The sequence below is a fragment of the Mytilus edulis genome, chromosome 5 (genome assembly GCF_963676685.1).
Source record: "Mytilus edulis chromosome 5, xbMytEdul2.2, whole genome shotgun sequence".
In the NCBI taxonomy this organism is placed as follows: domain Eukaryota; kingdom Metazoa; phylum Mollusca; class Bivalvia; order Mytilida; family Mytilidae; genus Mytilus; species Mytilus edulis.
The window spans coordinates 82,422,229-82,440,450 of NC_092348.1; the positions used below are offsets into that span (position 1 = coordinate 82,422,229).

Consider the following 18,222-nt stretch of genomic DNA (forward strand, 5'->3'; position numbering starts at 1 on the left):
AATGGATCAGTTTTTCATGTGTTTTTCACTTAAACTTTTAACATGCATCTAAGCCCATATCCAGCTGAGGGTTCAAATGCAGGTTCGATGAATACTTATTAGCTATAACTTTGATACTTATTGGCCAATTTTCTAACATATTCTCCACTAAAACTACCAAGAGATATGTCGTTAAGGAAATTGATGATCAGGAGACACACTACAAACCAGGCTCATTTAAAGTTGATGGAGAGGAAGCTTATTACATAGTTTTCTCATTGAATCCATATGAAACTTTCTATATATAAAATTCTTATTGTTAGAAATGATGAAAGGAACATCCTCTTGGAATGTTTATAATTTGGTTCCAAAGGATAAAAGATGATATCTGCCAGAGTCAAGCTTTTATTCTGAGAGGCCAATAGAAGATTCCTCCTTCCATCAGAGATGTTTGACAGGAGTTAAAGTGTCTCTGTTTCCATCAATAAAAGTGTTACCTGCATATTCCCAAACCTGAGTATTCAAACATCCTGCTTTAACCAACACATTTTCATGGTCCAAATATATATGCCTATCCTTGCAGAAAAAAAACTGAGTATTCGGACATCCTGCTAAGTGCTTAATCCGGTGTCTTCCTCGAATGCCAACATTTTATACGTTACCTATTCCTTGAATGCCAACAAAAATATTTCAATAGATGTTTATATAATAACAATAGGTGTTTTCATAAGTATTTAACTGTTAAAAATAATTAATGAACTGTATAGAAATGCAACAATGTTTGGAATGAATATTAAAAATTTTAATGAAATTTTAGTTTAATACAGTTATTTAAGGAATGACTGTAATATTTTTTCTGTCTATGAAGAAATAACATAAAAAATTTGGTGCACACTGAATAACGCGCATAGCGAGTTATTTAACAGTGTGCACCACATTTTTTTTTTTATTTTGAATAGGCAGAAAAAATATTACAGTCATTTCTTATAATTTAATTCTAAATTCCATTTTAAAACCGTAGAAAACCTTGAAAAAACGTTGATGACGTCACGGTCACATGCCTTAATTATGTCTATGGTCTGATAACAAAATAACGTCGGCCAATCAGAAGACGTGTTACATCCAAAATTAAATTATTTCCAACTAAATAAAGGATATAAGAGATTTGTTTAGTTCCATATCTATTTAAATATTTTATTAGTTAATATAAACTATATGAAGATTTCAGTTGTACACCTAATTAAATTTAAAAAATAATTAAGTTAATTTGATAACTTCTAAGCTGGAAACTTTGCAAAAGTTTGAAGAAAACTCATAAATTTATGGATAAAAAGAATTCAGATGAGTTGCGAACATGACAAACAACTAAACAATGTTATTTTACGAATCACTTACAATAAAAAAAAAGAGGGTGTAATTGTGTAACCAAGAAAAATTTCCTGAACAAACTGAAATAAACAAAATAGTAATCTAGCATGAGATACAAAGTTTCAAGAAATTTAATCAGTAATATGGTAGGATATTACAGTACACACAACTATAGAAATATTGAAAAAAAAACGACTTCAAATCCAAAGAGTCTATTGTAGAATTTGTGCAAACTGGAATTCCTTACAGTCCTGACAATATGCATATATTGACTTTGTGATGCAACACTTTTGAAAGTTTTATTTTCAGAGAATCCATATTTGTTCAAGCAGGAGCAGCAAAATATGATTTTTAACAACTTAACAAACATGAACTAGATTTAGCTACCTGTATTTACCTATCTGTTTAATTAGTATGATTTTTTTTATAAGCATGCGGGCGCACTACGTTTGCGCGCATTTGGGGATTAAAATGTTTTACGTTTGCACGCAGCTTTTGATTACATTTGCGCGCATTCATTTAACAGGAAAACTCAGGTAAAAATATAAATAAAAATTAAATTAAATTTTAATTGACTATATGTTTTTTTTTATTTTCATAATAAATATGACTATCACTTTTTAATTTTGAAAGTATTTCTTAATTCAAATTATATATTGTTCATATTGAATTCTAAAATAAATTATAAAGTGATCATCATTCACGTAGTATAGCTTTAAAAGACATACATGTAACTTCATTGCGAATATTTCAGAGTGAAAAGTGTTTCAACGAATAGTGATCGTTTTTAAAATTAGTAAATAATTTAAGTTGGTTAGTAAATTAGACCAAGACACAAACATGGAGTTTCTGCACGTACCGAAATGTAAAGTAATGAATTTATCAATACTTTTACCTTTAAGATTAGCTATGTTTTAGAATTTTAACATTTTTATCTGTATATATTTCTACGATTTAGTGCTTGTGCATAACAAAACGGACTCACCTTGCTCGATATCCCACTTCCAACTCATCATTGGTGAGCAGGGGACTAAGGGGACTAACGGAATGAGTACTTATACTTGTAAATAATTGAACAAATTATAAATAAATAAGTAGTATAAGTATTTTACCTGAGTTTACCTGTCAAAAAAATGCGCGCAATAGTAATCAAAAACTGCGCGCAAACGTAATGCTTTTTGCGCGCAAATGTAATGGTAATGCGCTCAAATGTAATGCACCGAAGCATGCACTTTTGTTGTGATAGCTACTTGCACCTATTCCTTGAATGCCAACATAATTTTACAGGTTAATTGTCGGTAGATCAAAGGATGTTGGCATTCAAGGAATAAACCCTTAATCCAACATTTGTTCTGGTCCCCAATTGTGTTGGATTACAAAGGTTACATTGTATATCAAAGTCATTAAGCAATAAATCTGTGAAAAAAATATATATAAGACACACATGTGCACCTTCTCCTATGTGATATGTAAAGACTTTGCAGCTTTATTGAGAAATTCTCCATTTTGGGGCTGTAAAATATTTTTTATGCCCCACCTACGATAGTAGAGGGGCATTATGTTTTCTGGTCTGTGTGTCCGTATGTCCGTCCGTTCGTTTGTTTGTCCGTCTGTCCCGCTTCAGGTTAAAGTTTTTGGTCGAGGTAGTTTTTGATGAAGTTGAAGTCCAATCGACTTCAAACTTGGTACACATGTTCCCTATGATATGATCTTTCTAATTTTATTGCCAAATTAGAAATTTTACCCCAATTTCACGGTCCACTGAACATAGAAAATGATAGTGTGAGTGGGGCATTCGTGTACTGAGAACACATTCTTGTTTCTTAGTAAATTATGAAAATAAATTCATCTTTGTCTTGTATAATTCTGATCAAAAATCAATGAATGATCACTATGAGTTAATAGTTTCATACCTCTATTTGAACATAGAAAAACCCTCAAATCTCTTTATTTATTGGTCCAAGAATGTATTCTGTATAACTTAAAATTTGAAACTAAACATAATTTCATAAATATGTTAATTTGCAATTGAAAAGAACATGTATGCTAATTTAGTGACCTCTAACTTTGGCATTTATTAAAAAATGATTATCTGTCTAAAACTTAATGTGATAGCGTTATATGCAGTTTTCATCCCAAATTGGGTCAAGTGAGCTATTTAGTACTATCCTCAACTTATTTCACACTTACTGAAAATTTCTTTTTCACTCAAAGTGATAATGGTTGAATTCTTTTTTCTTCGCCATTTATTTACCATTTTTTTATTTTGTATACCATATTATGTCATAGGCGGATCCAGGGGGGGCCCTGGGGGGGCCAGGCCCCCCCCTTTTGTGGGAAAAATTTGGTTGATTATATAGAGAATCACTGAAGCATGACTGGAGCCCCCCCCCTCCCCCCTTTAGGTCAGTCAGAGGGCCCCCCTTATGAAAAGTTCTGGATCCGCCACTGTATGTTGCCTGAGTGTTTTAGTAATAGTAATAAACAGGCAACACTTGGCGACCTTTGGCGTCCGTTGTCTATGATTGTCTGTTTAATTTTATAAGATTTTCTCTTTTGAAACCTATTATACTACTTGTAATGGTCCCAGCTGAAACTCATCTGTAAATGGGACCCAAACTTGACCACAATCATCATTGTAGAAAATGTGTCCAATGATCCCATCTGCCAACCAACATGGCGGACAGACTACAATGTAATCTGCCTAATCCGACACCTGAGTATTCCAACATCCTGCTTTAACAAACATATTTTCATGGTCCCAAAATAAGCTGATCCTTACCGAAACAAAACATGAGTATTCCGACACCCTGCTTTATCCGACATGTTTTTTTCTGGTCTGCCAGTGTGTCTGATAACACAGGTGACTTAACCCTTTCGCTGCCAAACAAATTGTTTACAAAACCCCTTCAGTGCCAATGCTTTTTTTGATTGTCTTAACGAGACCGCAAAAAACGTCGACATCATAGTAAAGGTATAATAGCGCCAAAAGATGTTAACTGCGAGTGGCGGGAAAATTAAACTTTTTTTACTAATAGTCCATTTTCCTACATATAATATCAATTTTTGACTCCGAAGTTATAATATTTAGACAAGTTACGTGTAATAAGATATTCTGGTCCCGGTTCTAGTAAAAGCAACAAGATAAAGTAAAATATTTTTTTTTGAGGGAGGGGTAACTATTTATGTTTTCCATGAAACATGACAAACTAATTGCACCGATTTTAAGTTTGACTTAACTTCTTTTAGTTGCCCTCACTTGAACTAATACCAGAAAATCCCTACTATAGAGACGGTAACCTGTCTAAAAATCATATACTCCTGAGTCAAAGGTCGGTAATACGAAAAGAGATAATGCAAATTAATTTGTCACTACTTATAAATTAAAGAAAGTTTGTGATTATTTTGTGTGAACAACTTCATTAAATGAGCTTGATACAAAATTCCAGATTCATATTAACATTTCTCAAGAAAGATATTTTATTGGTCGGTGTTACATCGTCTGTCGTGTTTCTTATATTTACTACATGGTTTATGAACAATTTTACGACAGAGAGCACACATGCATATACATGTTTCGGCCCTTTGCTGCAACCAGGCAGATGCGGATTTAGACGGGGGCCAGGGGGCCCGGGCCTCCCCCTTTTTGGGAAAAAATTTGGTTGCTTATATAGGGAATCACTGAAGCTTGACTGGAGCATGCCCCCTCTTAGGTCAGTCAGTGGGCCCCCACTTATGAAAATTTCTGGATCCGCCACTGCCAGGGACATTTCGTACAGAACACACAGAACAGTCTCTTCTTTTCGACCCGGCAATTTTCTCAAATGTCGTTTTGTTCTTATTATATGATCTTCGAAAATGTCACCAAACAATTAATTGTATAAAATAAAGACCTGATCTAACATTGTCAGAGTTCTTTTAATGGGAATTTTCTATCGTATCTTAATATGAAAAATAATGTGTTCATTAATTCTTGACAACCGTGATTAACTGTGATTGTAATTTTGAATGTATAATTGTTCACAAAGTTTTCAGGTTGTTTGCGGTTTTGTGATTGTAATTTTGAATGTATAATTGTTCACAAAGTTTTCAGGTTGTTTGCGGTTTTGCTATCTTTTATTTTGGAAGACAAATGGAAGAAGGGATAAATAATAAATGAGTACAGACATGCACCGATCAAAGAACACGTAGTTTACTAGGAAACATGTTACATGTATCAATTAAAAGTGTCATGTTGACCTGGAATGTTAATTTGGCCGGCACAATCCGGCAATACTCTTTTTTTACGATGCTTTACAGGACATTGCATTTTCACACGATAAATAAAATATTAAATATTTTCCTTGTATCTCTTGTATTATTCATGTTTAACTGTTTTGCCTTTGAAATTTATTTAAACGTATGCCGTATAAAGCCTAGAAAAATTAAACGCAGCAAAACAAAAAGAAATTAACGAAATTTGTTCCATGCATTAAAATTCTCTGGTGGCGTTTTAATGGAACATGGGCATAAATGTATGTTATCAAGACAAACTTCTTCGTCGAATGAATTGTGAAAAACAGCACGATATAGGCAATGGTTTTGAAATTTCCCTGCAGTATTCTTTTATATGGCCTACATTCTGGTTAAATAATGTGTGATCCCTCACTCAGGAGGATAACCACGGATAAGGATTAGCAAATAATCCGATGGATGCGTTATAAATGAATCACGTCATTAGATTAATTACGTCATTAACATGTAGTGCACTTTTTGCGTACTTTTTCATCTTTTTAAGTTTTTGATTTTTTTTGCGCTTTTTCTAATCCGTTCTTTGTTAAGGTATTTGAATAACTTCTATCTTCTATATTTTATGTATGTAAAATTTTATTTTTATTATATTCTTCCAATTTTGGAAAGTAAACGCTTAAAAACTTAAGGCAGTTTAGGAAAGTACGTAAGCCTAGAAGATATAAATATACTAAATGGCCTACTGCAATAGCGTCGGGACAAAAGAGTGGATTTGAAACTCTATAGTTCTAAATATTAAATTTTTTTATTTATATTTATAAACGCATCCTTACATAATTTTATTTTCATAAATTTCATAAAAAAGCTCCTCTTTCATATCTTTTAATATTGGTAAAAAAAACGCGTGAATGTTTCAAGACGGAGGAATTAAATTTATCACAAAAACGGCGACGTCATAGTACATTACGTAGTTCATAACATCATTTCAATCGGCCGATGAATCGGCCCTTTGGCACTGAAAGGAGTATGACTTTAGGCCGATCATCGGCCCTGTGGCACAGAACTCGTTAAAAGGGTGTGCTGTTTATTCATGAATATAAATTATTGCAAAATTTTATTCCTATAATGATGACTTGTTGAATGCAACAGACATGACACTGAAATAGAAATAATTTTGATGACTCAAACTTGTAATTTCTTAGAAATCGACAATGATACTGCAGTCTGAGACAATGAATAAAGACTGGAAATCTCAATATGATAACGAAATATGAATGAAATTTGATTTATATTACATGTTTTGTTTTACTATATCAAGTGGGAGGAAATTATTGTATTTTATTTTTCATTCTGTTACTAAGTGTTTTAACTGATTATTGTTATGCAACTGTTTCAGACTTGTGAAAAAGGATTCAAATCTCATACTAGTTCAAAAAGGGAAACACTTTCATGTATATGTATCCTTAGTATACAGTAAATACCTTTTCCATTACAATTATGCTTTGGTTTGTAATTGTTGAATCCATGCTTCAAGGGAGAAAGTCAGGTACCATTGAAACGTTTAATCCCGCTGCAAATGTTTGCACCTGTCCTAAGTCAGGAATCTGATGTACAGTAGTTGTCGTTTGTTTATGTAATTTATAAGTGTTTCTCATTTCTCATATTTTATATGGACTAGATCATTGGTTTTCCTGTTTGAATGGTTTTACACTAGTAATTTTGGGGCCCTTTATAGCTTGTTGTTTGGTGTGAGCCAAGGCTCCATGTTAAAGGCCGTACATTGATCTATAATGGTTTACTTTTAATTGTTTATATTTGGATGGAGAGTTGTCTCATTGCATACCTGCCAACTGTCACTATTTGCGGGGTATTTCCCCCATGGAGGCTCCCAAATTGAAATTTTAAAAAAGTAATTTTGTCCACAATTTTAAACAAAACAATTAATTTTACAATGAATTTAAGCTTATAGAAGTATAAAGAAGCCAAAAAAACAACATTGAAATGTATTTGAAGCCCCCCTTGAAGGTTTTTTAGGACTAAGACAGCCAATTTGTACGCAAAACCCCCCATGGCCATTTTGAAAAGTTGGCAGGTATGTATTGTCACTCACACCACATCTTCACATATCTATTCATCAAGATGCTTCATATTAAACAATGGGAGAATGACCATTAATAAACATCTAATCAGCTGAGGTACTCCTTAACTTAAAAAAAAACAACTTATGTTATACTGCAACACCACTGTCTCAAGTTAGGGGGAGAGTTGGGATCCAACTACCATGTTTAACCCCTCCACATTCTATATGTATGTGCCTGTTCCAAGTCAGGAGCCTTCAATTCAGTGGTTGTTGTGGGTTGCTGTGTTACATTTGTTCTTCGTTTATTTTTTGTATGTTAATTAGGCTTAATGTTTGAATTGTTTCACATTTTTGATATCCGGGCCTTTTATAGCTGACTATGTGGGACAGGCTTTGCTCATTGTTGAAGCATGTGACCTATGAATGTTAATTTCTATATATGTCATAATGGTCTCTTGTGAAGAGTTGTCTCATTGGCAATCATTCCACATCTTCTTTTTAAAACTCACTGAAAAAAACTCTGCTCAAACTTCAAGTAATTTTGAAAGAAGTTTTGATCAAAAGGGTCTTAATAACAAAAGCCTAAATTACAGATTATAAATACATAATTGTTTTTTTCTGCTCGCTGAAATGAACTACTTGTTCCAGTAGGGGACAGTGATAACAAGTTATGAGTGTTTGCGTGGGACTCCTTTTTTACAGAATTAATTATTATATAGTGAATTCAACTGCACTTAATTTTAATCTGCAGCCTCTTTTGTGTTTTAAACTGACATGCATATATTGTAAGTTATAAAACACTTGAGTAATAAAAAGGAATTATATCAGTACAATGCTAGCACAATACCTTTATGTGATAACTGTTTGAAATTTTTTTTTATTGAGTTTAAAGTGTTTTTAGTTTGATTTTTTAAATATTTTTTTATAATATTTAGTTTTGATTTCTATAGATATCCCCTGGTATTATGCAATGACTCCTTCCTAAATTTTCTGATAATTGAATATGGAATTTAAATTGAATACACTATTAAATGTCTAATTATTAAACCTTACACAACTCTTGCTTCTTAAGACTGACTTTACAAACATTTTAGTCAATACAGTTTGTTTGAAAATTGAAATTAAAAATTAGAAATTGAATGGAAACGTACTGAGGAACCCTAAGTGTTTTTGTAAAAAAAATCGTCAATTTGTTGAAAACTGATGAGAACATGGGGTTTCTTTCACATAGTATGTTTTGCCGTGTTTTCTTCTTTTGAAATAATGATGGGTATTTAGTTGTACCTGTAATTGTCACCAGTGTTGAACAATACATTTTAATATCATGGGTCTACCAGCTTAGTATAATCCTGTTTGAATTTTGATTTTTTTTGTGTTTGGAAATGAAAATTTAAAAACTATTAAGAGTATAATATTGTATTTTATTTTATAACAGTTTGGACTTGCAGTAATTGGTTGCCCTTTGCTAGAGGAGTTGTTTTGATCTTTAGGAAAATAAGTTCAGACTGGATTAAAGTTTTCTGCATTTGAAAGCAGACCTTGCTGCCAGATTAGAAAGAGCATTTTGAGATTTTTCCTGTTTTTCATAGTTGTTATATATACTGGTCTTGATTTGAGTTGTTGAGTTGATCATAAATAAATTCAATAAGTTAAAAAGAAAAGGAAAGGAAAAATAGTAGTTACAAACTTAGGGAATACAATTTTGTTTTTTTAAGTGTATGATATTTTGATTATTATTTGATTAAGCACTTGTTTCTAAATGCTCTTTGGTTGCAAATTGTTTATAAAAAGATATAAGATGATGTGGTATGAGTGTCAATGAGACTACTCTCCATCCAAGTCACAGTTTATAAAAGTTAACCATTATAGGTCAAAGTATGGTCTTCAGCATTGAGCCTTGGCTCACACGGAACAACAAACTATAAAGGACACCAATGATTACTAGTGCAAAACCATTCTAACAGAAAAAAACTGTTCTCTCTTTCAGTTTTCAAAATTCAGAAAATGGGACTTTATCTCTTGTTGGCTGATGCAATTTTCTTTTTACAATTTGAAATGTGATGTCCCTAATTTCTAAATTGTGATGATTTTCAAATTATTTTTGCATTGAAATTACTGAATACTTTGTTGATATTAAAACCTATTTCATAAAACACTTTAAGTTGCACTTAACTGTTTAAAAAAAATGCAGTTTCATGATAAATGGTGTGATTATAGGGTGCCAGGGTACTATTTTAAATCATCTGTTAATTATATTGTCTAAAATCTAACTTTTTGATGAATCAGTGTGTACTTTATTGGAATTCCTCATTAAAAATGAACTTCTAGACCTATCAGTTTTCTCTAGTAAAGGCTAGTGAAAGACTCAATTAGCCTCTCTGGCAGACATAACTGCATTTATCTTTATAACTTCAAATTATATAATAACGACTATAATATTTAATTTTTGACCCGCAATCCATCAGTGTTAAAAAATTGAATTAACCTGAAATATTACTAAAAAAATTTCTCTTTTTTTACAGGATTGATGGAGAAAGTCAGATATTTCAACACCATCAAATCCACAGGATACCATCCATCACACTATCTTAAGGTCAAGGATACAATGGGGTATGACAAATGACCAAAAAATAACAAGGTTTATTTATAATGGAAAGTATTCATAAGAGTAGAGTTACAAATGTGGTGGAACATGAGTGTTATTTTTGTAACATATTCTTTTCTCAATATTATATGTACTGCCACAGATGATTTATGTACATGTATTATATTATATTAAGTGATTAAATTTGAGAATAATACTCATATTAAACAATATTTTCCATTGGCAGCTTGTGTCACTAACATTATAAATTGAGTCAACTTTCATGAATGGAAATTTTCAAATTTTTTTTTTTACTGTTTTAAGATTTATAAAAATTTCGTAGGGAAATGTATTGAAAAATATTCTCCTTGAGCTGGCCTCAAGGTCATAACACTTTTGAGTATGATTATCGTACTTGACTCATAAATCAACCAATCAAATTACTGGATTTTGTGTTTCAAATTTGGCTTGAGAATTTGATTGTTCTTAGTTCAGTTTTATCAGTCAGGACAACCATTTGATACAGTACATGAATATGGGAGAATTGTTCATTCATTAGTACTGATATTGAACTGTGCCGTTGATGCCATCAACTGATCAATTTGGTTGCAGCTGAGGTTCTTGCGTTTTCCAGTCAGGCATTTGTAAATTAAAAAAATGTTTGGTATTTGACCTCAAGGACTTATTCTTGTACATGTTTATGTCCAGAATCATTTCTTTTTGCCTTTGTTGATGTGCTGACTTTTTTGTTGTGGACCATTTGAATTAAGAAGTGGATTTGGAGGCCTAGAGGAAGATTTTGACAAAAGCATGATCCAGATGTTATTGATAATTTTAATATTATGATTCAGGTTTTGAAGAAAAATAATAACTTTCCCTTGATTAAACTTGAATACCCTTAAAAAGCTTATATTTGAAAAAGTAATTAGTTTCATATAAAAGTTTTTGATTGTAGTTTTTTGCAAGGTGATCCTCTTGGGTTTTTTTTAACTTCAGGGAACCACATTTATCTTTCGTGCAATTCAAAATAAGGCAGAGTATCTTAGGACCAGGTCTTATTCAGAAAGTTATCAATTTTCAAAGGAGATAGCTGCTTTAGGATTTAAATTCAAAATGCAAAGCACCAAAGTTTTTATTTTGAGAATGATGCATTACACATGATATAGCAAAGGGACTTGAATAGGTAAATTAAATTGTCTCCCCTGGCTAAAGTTAAGCTTAGATTAGGAAGATTTTACTGTACATAGAAAGCAACATTAATAGCATATTAAATCAAATCTGTTTGGAAGTGATAAAACTGATTTATTGTAGAATTTTTTTTTTTAGAAGTCGTGAACTTTATCCTTTACTGTAAGAAATTTACGAGTGTAGAAATGATTAGAAAGTGGAAAACATACAGAACTGATTGTTGGTTATAGTGGAAAACATTTGGAGAACTCTGACTTTACTGTGACTTTGAAACTTAGAAAGATCAGTAAGATCCAGGTATTTGAAATTTTAGGGAGATAACTCATTAGATATGAACTATTGTTTCCTTTATGGTGGAATACATTTGGAGAAATCTGACTTTACTGTGACCTTGAGACTAAAAAGATCAGTAAGATCCAGGTATTTGAAATTTTACTGGAGATAACTCATTAGATATGAAATATTGTTTTCTTTATGTGAAATTAATTCACGATAGACAAGTCATTAATCTCACTTTTTATCTTGAGTTGAGATATTTATTCAGTCATAATTTTTGATACATTATTTTTTAATTTTTTGGATGAAATATAACTCTTTTCTATTAAAAAGATCATGATTTATAATTTTTCTTCAACAAGAAGAGAAATTACACATGTAATAGTATGATTTTTTTTTGGAGAAACACACCTCAAGTGTGCCGTCAAAACCAACATTTAAATAAATGTTTGTTTTTTCAGTTCATCTTCAAAGAGAAAAAATGGCCATTTATTTTTCTATCTTCAATTACATCTAATAAATGGGCCTATTAACATGATAGGGTATAATGACTACCAGATCTTTGGGTTCTAGATCCAGCCTTACCTTTTGATAAATTGTCTAGTTGGTTATACTGATGTATATTTTGTGATAATTTGGTTAACGTTATTTGGTAATGGGAAATGTCATATTTTGTGGGCAGAAATAGTGAGAAATGTGTTTTTGAAGGGTAAACCATTAACTTTACATCTCCTAATTATCTGCTAAAAGTCGTTCCACATTTATCTTTCAAATCTGAAGACTTTTTTTTACTAAGGTAAGTTTTTAAATCTTGATGACATATTATATATTTTATATTGGGGAAAATGTTTTACATCTCTTTATAAACGATATGGGTCCAGTTCTGTTGTCTATTTAAAACAAATTTAAAAACTGATTTCAAGGTTTTCAAGAGACACTGCATACATCAAAAATACAAATATGCATTAAGAAGATTAATTTCTCTTTATGAACATTGGTTTAGTCCATTTAAAACAAATTTGTTCTTCATGTGGGCTTAATTTTAATTCCTGTCTTAGGGTTTTGATTATTCAATCTTTTAACATCATAGTCTCATGCTTTTTATATTGATCAGAATGCATTTGATGTTAGATATACCCAGCAAGACCTTTTTCTGTTGTCCATTTAAAACAGATTTACGATTCTTGTTCCGATGGAATTATTGGGTAGAAGACAACCTAATATATTTTATATTGATCATGTATGTCTGTCTGCCCTGCAGGATCATATCTCTGTTTTGTTTGTTACATGCTGATGAAATGGGGTGTCTTGGCAAACAATAATTAATCAATCATTTCATGAAAAAAGTTACAGGAGAATATAAGTGTCTCTTTGTCCTTTCTTCATGCTTGTGTAAGAAACAAATGCTTTCCTGGCCTTGTGGTCGTAAAACTTTCAAGTACAATTTTTGTACTCAGACTCAGAAATCAACCAATTAAAGAACTGGATTTGTTGTATCCTCAATTGGGCACACATTTTGAACTCAAGAGTGCTGAGTAAGATTTATGACTGAGAGCCTTGATAATTAACCTTTGATAGATTGGAATGAAATAAACAGGGAAGCTATAGGGGAGGGAATAAAACATTCACTTTTACTACTAATTAGAATATATTTTTGCCTTATATTAAACCAGTTTGGACTGTTCTCATCACTAATTCTTTATTAGACACTTAGACACTTACCCACTATATTCTTAAGTTATCCAGTATAAAATTGTATTCTTAGAGTTTGTGTTGTTCAACCAACCTTAACATTGCCACGCTTTTTTGTACCTTCAAGCTGCTAACTATGAATAAAAGGGAGTTGTGTTCCGAAGGTCCTTAAAAAATGTGATGGAAATATTGGTTAGATGAGCCGACAGGCAAAGTGATTGTAATTTAGCCCTAATACAATAATAGTATTAAAAAAATTGTTGCTAGCCCAGTGGCGGATCCAGGGGGTGGGGGGTTCCAGGGGTTGGAACCCCCCTTTTTTTGGCCGATCAATGCATTTGAATGGGGTCATATAGTTGGAACCCCCCTTTGTCCTGGGTTGGGAACCCCCCTTTTTAAAATGGCTGGATCTGCCACTGCAACCACTATATTTTTCCTGGAATAGTCCTGACCTAATTGTTATGTTTGTCAACAATAAATGTACATATTGGTTAAGTGCACATTCTTATTTTAAATGTCAAATGAACAAGGTATTTGATCTGATATCACTAAAAGTGTACAACTTAAAAGGATGATCATGCTTTTCTCTTAAACAATGCTGCGGCAAATGCATATGAGTATAAATAAGTCATTTCAACTGGCGACACCAATGTGGATTCAGTTATTTTCGTTAGTATTAATTTTGGTAGATTTCTAAAACTTACATATTCATGATTATTTGATTTCATGTTTTTGCCAATATTTGTATACAAAGCCTATTAAAAATATGTTATTAGTAGATTATTTGAAATCGTGGTTCACCTGTATCCACGAAAACAACAATAAACTGGTATCCAACGAATAATAATGAATCCACACTAAACTATAACAAGACAGTCACTTTAGGCAATACACATGTTTGACAAGTAATTCTAGAACTTGAGTGATTGATTATAAAATCCAATATGATAAAAATATATGATCCTGGGTGAATGTCTTGCTGAAAAGGATCTGACAACACTCCATTCTACTTTATGTTCTAGTAATTATTACATTAGCGAAAGAAAGTCCTTCCTAAAAAATTGTGAAGGTGTGTATCATTGCAACAAAGCAAGAAGATGCCCCAAAAAATCTTAAGATTGGAAGGTAGAACAGAGGCTTGTCAGATTCTTGTAAATGTGGACACAGAATCTTTAATTTAATCACGTTGTAGAAAGCAAACATTTTGAAGTTCAATCCTTGGTTAGGACATAGTCTTATTTGAGGGATATTTGTGCTGAAGGTGGTACCAAACACCTTGAGTCAAACTAATTTGATGGTTTAATTTTTATAAAATCTTGCCAAAATATTTACTCTGACCCTTTGACAAAAATAAAAAAAAATCACAAAATTTGAATCACACACTTAACCTTTATCAGAAAAAAAAATCATTGGCAAACACAAATTTTGTTTATTGAAAAGCTGATTGCTTCTTTAACTATAGAACATGATTAAAATGTTCACCTGAATTTTATAGAGTTATCTCCCTGTAGTGTTATGTCATTCCTTAAGTTTGATCATTACTATGTAGTTCCTCAGATAGAGTTTTCTTATACTTTACCAAAATGTAGATTTTACAATGTTTTTTTTTCAAAAAATATTGTAAAAAATATGGGTCAATTATAAGCTACAAGTTTTACAAAACTGTCCAATTTTGCAAAGGTTATTTGTGAAGAACCCCCCACTTTTTACGAAAAGAAAGAAATCTATGAGATATAATTTGAAATAAAATACGAGAAGACTAATTTTATGATATGCTTTTAGAAATTAAAATGAACAAATGATGCCACCAAACTTAATTTCTTACTCAAAGTAGAAAAGTATGATTCCAATATAAAATAATATTACTATATGAGTTATCTCCCCTTATATGAATAAGTTGAAAATTTGATTGAACAGAAACATATGCGGCTATTGTAAAATCAGTAATGCTTTAATCATTAAATTGTGTCGTAAATATGCAGATCAAATAACTGGACTGATTGTGTTCTGCTATTTTACGATTCAAGATGGCGGTACAATAAGTTGTTAAACCTTTCCTCCTTGATTTTTAGGTCATCTGGCCCTTAGTGAGCTTTTCTTGTCCGGCGTCTGTAAACTTTTACAAAAATCTTCTTCTCTGAAACTACTGGGCCAAATTTTACCAAACTTGGCCACAATCATCATTAGGGTATGTATATTAAAAAATGTGTCTGGTGACCCGGCCAACCAACCAAGATGGCGCCATGGCTAAAATTAGAACATAAGGGTAAAATGTAGATTTTGGCATATATCTCTGAAACCAAAGCATTTAGAGCAAATCTGACATGGGGTTAAAAAGTTTTATCAGGTTAAGATCTATCTGCCCTGAAATTTTCAAATGAATCAGAGAACCCATTGTTAGGTTGCTACCCATGAATTAGTAATTTTAAGGAAATTTTGCCTTATTAAGTTATTATCTTGAATATTATTATAGATAGAGATAAACTGTAAAACAGCAATAATGTTCAGCAAAGTAAGTTTTATTAATAAGTCAACATGACCGAAATGGTCAGTTGACCCCTTAAGGAGTTATTGCCCTTTTGTGGTAATTTTTTAACAATTTTTCATAAATGTTTGTTATCTTTTACTAAAATATTCTCCTCTGAAACTACTAAGATGAATTTAACAAAAGTTGTAAACAATTTTGTTATTATCTTGAATATTATTATAGATAGAGATAAACTGTAAGCAGCAAAAGTGTTCAGCAAAGTAAGATCTATAAAAAAGTCAACATGACCAAAATGGTCAATTGATCCCTTAAGGAGTTATTGCACTTTATAATCAATTTTTATCAATTTTCATAAATTTTGTAAATTTTTACAAAATAATTTCTACTGAAACTACTGGGCCAAGTTCATTATAGATATAGATAATTGTAATCATCAAGAATGTCCAGTAAAGTAAGATCTACAAACACATCACCATCACCAAAACACAATTTTGTCATGAATCCATCTGTTTTCCTGGTTTAATATGCACACAGACCAAGGTGAGCGACACAGGCTCTAGCCTCTAGTTGTTTTACATGCTGTCTCACAAAGTTTATATACCCTAATGTATAATCTTATTTATGACTTTTTAAACAATAATTTTGGAATTTAAAAAGTGTAGAGAATTAATTGGGGGTAGAGTCTCAAATGGCCTGAAAACACAGTTATTTAGTAGTGCATGTATTTTAGACAATAAATTCATATTGAAAAAAATTGCACCTGCTCTATCTACAAAAGATTTTGACAGTGTAGTGTACTACTGGTGTGACAAATAATGTCAAAAGTATAGATAAGTCTACCAGCTTTAACTCAATATATAGACAATTCTAAGTTAAGGGGGTCTAAAATTCAGTTTGACAGCTTCAGACATACTAATTTTTTAGCTTTTTTAACTGGACCAAATTACTTCTGAACATAAAGATTCAGCATCCAAAATTTTTTTAACATGTAATTTCATCCCCCTACTTAATATTTCATGCATAAAATATCGAGATTTTGGGAAAGTTTATGAAAAAAAATGCAAGTTATACACTGTTCACAATAGGGACTTCATTTGTAGAAAACGAAAACCAAAGGATGATAACTGTGTCTTTGGATCAAATTAAGCATAATTACTTATGACAATTATTTGTACCAGTTTTAATGAACAAATCACTGATGAATTTTGTTTGAAAGTAGATATATGGATACAAAGATAGCATAAAAAGCCTTTTGTTTTTTCTTAAATTTTGAAAATTCAATAATAATTAATACTTTCAAAAATGTGTTACACAAATTTAGAGTAAACATGTATGAAAAGAAAATATTCCAATGTTTTTACTTGTGCAATAATATGTGTGCGTTAGATATGTCTGTCCAATGGAGAGAAATTGAGTATAAATGTCTAAAATTTTAACTCTTTTACCTCTTAAAGAAGCGCATAAAGGTATATTTTGTCATTACATATTTGCATAAACTGGATTAAAATTAGCTTGCATGCAAATTTCCCTGGATGGTTCATCGAAGGAACAAAACTGTAACATATGTATATACCTTAAGAAAATAAAGATCTTGTGAGGCAGGGTTATTCTTACCCATGCTTTTGCACTGCCTCATTTCTCTATTAAACTATTCTTTTTACCGATTATACTTTAAAAACCACAGTGCTTTGGGAGGTCTTGGAAAGATTTGGCAATAATTTACAGAATTGGCAAGGCTTTCGCTGTGGATAAATGTCTTTTTGTAATTCAAACTGAAGTACCTAATGTACAGAAGGTTCATGAAAAAGATAAAGTGTAACTAGAAATATCTGTCATTAAAAATGAATTTGTTTAACAATTGATATATCAATAGTCTTTCTCTAAAACTGATGACTTGTTTTGGTCATTGATGATGGAGGACGGTCGTGGGATATTTTTGATAAACTTATGTTTGATTACAAAACTTAGGAATTGAAATATATGTTGATAGGACTAAACTGAATTTTTAATATCTTTTATTTTAAGTGTTTAGGGTAAATATTCTTTTATTCCTCAAAATTATGGAAAAAATAATAATTAGACTAACAAATCTTCATTATAGATATTCTGAATCTAGCATTTTGAATCTCCACTGCATCTTATAGTGCGTCTATATGTTTTATACATGTTTTTTCAATGGGTCTCTTGATGCATATGTGGAAATAGCATCAGTTAACCTATAACAATTGTTTTTAGCCAACAGGAAGTCATTGGCCAGGTGTAAATGTTTTTTTTAAGTTTAATTAATCAGTGTTTGTTTATAAATTATCACCTGTCATGTGTCATGTAAGTTTTACC

At 31.5% G+C, this 18,222-nt stretch overlaps 1 protein-coding gene across 1 annotated transcript in view; it reads left to right on the forward strand.

The window, feature by feature from the left end:
• LOC139524605 (interference hedgehog-like) overlaps positions 1 to 18,222 on the forward strand; it is a 138,898-nt gene that overhangs the window by 13,071 nt on the left and 107,605 nt on the right. The window contains exons 3-4 of the mRNA XM_071319526.1: positions 10,180 to 10,267; positions 11,568 to 11,726. The gene's annotated coding sequence lies outside the window, so the exon portion shown is untranslated. The remainder of the gene's footprint in view (positions 1 to 10,179; positions 10,268 to 11,567; positions 11,727 to 18,222) is intronic.